Consider the following 2,376-nt stretch of genomic DNA (forward strand, 5'->3'; position numbering starts at 1 on the left):
GAAAAATTGGTGAGATAACCCTTTTCGTAAAAAAGATGAACCCAAAAGAAGAATTGAAACTGCCTAGGTGATATTTTCCTTCAAAAGAATTTAAGGGTGAAAAGCTCACTTACCATTGCAACGAGTAGTTGTAGCATGGAATGACAAAGTCGAACCACGAAGTCGCAGATCGTTTTCTTCAGTGCCTAGTGTGAAACCCGTATGTGAATGGAGACACAGTATAGAGACAACATAAAGAGTTAGAATTATTTCACGAGATAGGAATGAAGAGCATGTCATGCATAATAACCAAAGAAATTTAACAAATAATTTAACGGAGGGTCTTCAAGAATTACCAGTAAAAAAAAAAGACATTGAGTGACCTGGTAACATTAGGAAATCTTGGCAGAAGGAATTAGCAACTTGCTGGCTAGAATGCAAGGAACCTCTATATGTTTTCAAGGAGAAGCTCGTAGGGTTTGCAGACTAACTTCATAAAAAACCTTGCAGAGCATTCTGTCTCCGAGAAGGTTTAGAGAGAATGGGAGCCACCAGCGGAATGGGGGCACGTGGTTACCCTAACCACAGTTAGTCGAATCCCACTCATCCGATAATACGAATGAATCAAGACTGTCGATCATAATAATAGTCACATAATTACAATGTGGGAGGACAACTGGTAATACCATTTTCAAATTCATGTACACACATTTCCAGGTCAACAATCACGGTTGATGGTCAATCAAATAACATATTATTATAAACAACAGCTGGAACGACATGCCTATCATTACAATAATATAACGTGGATATGGTTATCAATAAACCCATATCTGAGAGATATAACTTCATATAAACATTGCATTCGATTGATGACATGCTTATAAAAAAATTAAGTACAATTGGGACCGTAAGGTCAAGTACCATCGTAAGTTAAAAATGAATGGCACAATTTCCATAGCACAGAAATGATTTCGTAGGTAGTTCGATGATTTATTTAGAGACCCTTTCAACATAACATATAATGATGTTTGATGTTTATAAAATAGATCGACTAAAATATTTCAAATCTTTTAAAGATACGAAGGTGTATCAAACCCTGTTTTAACCATACCTAGTCTTGGTCTAAAGAAAAATAAATGATGGGTTCTGTATATAAGAATGTGAATATAGTAGTAATAGACACGAGTATTACTCATTTATTGCTATACATAAATTGCTCAAATGTTGTATGGAATAGGTCATCTTCTTCTACCAATGAGATAACAATTGTGAATGTGCCTAGAAATGACTATGTGGGAAAGTAATAGGAAGACCAGAGTTTTAAGAAACAAAAAAAATTATGTTTTACTCGATTTTTAAATTTTTTTATTGTTGTAATAATCATTTGACAACTGTGAATGTGCCTAGAAATGACTATGCGGGAAAGTAATAAGAAGACAAGAGTTTTAAGAAAAAAAAAAAAAAATTATGTTTTACTGGATTTTTTAAAATTTTTATTGTTGTAATAATCATTTGAAAGAGGGATGTTATAGGGGGTAACAATTAGGTTGAAACAAATGTGGCCTTTTGGGCTAACATCATTTTCGCTAATTAATAAATAATTGTGTGTATACAAAGGGAGAGCACGAGTATTATGGAGCTGGAATAGACAGAATGGATGAATCACATGACAGGAATATTGAAGAGGAGGAACTATATGTACACTTAGGTCAAGAAGAGAAAATTCCTATGAGAGAACTATTGGATATGATGAGGAACCTACAGACTAAATTAATGAATATGCATGCAGGGCATGAAGAATTTCTAAAAGATAATGCAAAACAAGAACAAATGATAAAAAACTTAACTGATAAATAAAACCTTGAAACCATAAGAATAATAAGGGATGAAGAAAATCGAGGGGAAACATCCAAATGTAAGATTGATGAGGATGTAGCAGAAAATAAAGATGGAAAACTGGTTGAGACATAGGAGCATAGCTCCTCCAAAAATAAAGATAAGACAGGGAAGAGGACAAAGGTAGAGCTTCACGAGGAATTTCGAAAAATCAGACTCCCAACTTTTGATGGGGAAACAAAAGAAGCAGTTGAAGCCTAGTTGTTAAATATTAATAGATATTTCCAAGTGTAGGATTAATCCATAGAGTTAAATACCAATATGGCCACATACCAACTATAAGGAAACACCTCCTTATGGTGGGAGGAAATGAGGACTATCCATAATTTTAGAAGGAAAAGAAGTATATTGGGAAGAATTCCATAGATTGTTTAAAGGGAAGTACCAAATTGTGTGTTATTTGCATGATAGAGAAAAGGAGTTTCATGACTTCTAATTGGGAAAAATGTGGATGGATGAATTGGAAACAAATTTTACCCATTTATTACATTATGTACC

Source organism: Pinus tabuliformis, chromosome 8, assembly GCF_031772625.1.
Source record: "Pinus tabuliformis cultivar Carrire ecotype Pingquan chromosome 8, CPIR1, whole genome shotgun sequence".
Classification (NCBI taxonomy): Eukaryota; Viridiplantae; Streptophyta; class Pinopsida; order Pinales; family Pinaceae; genus Pinus; species Pinus tabuliformis.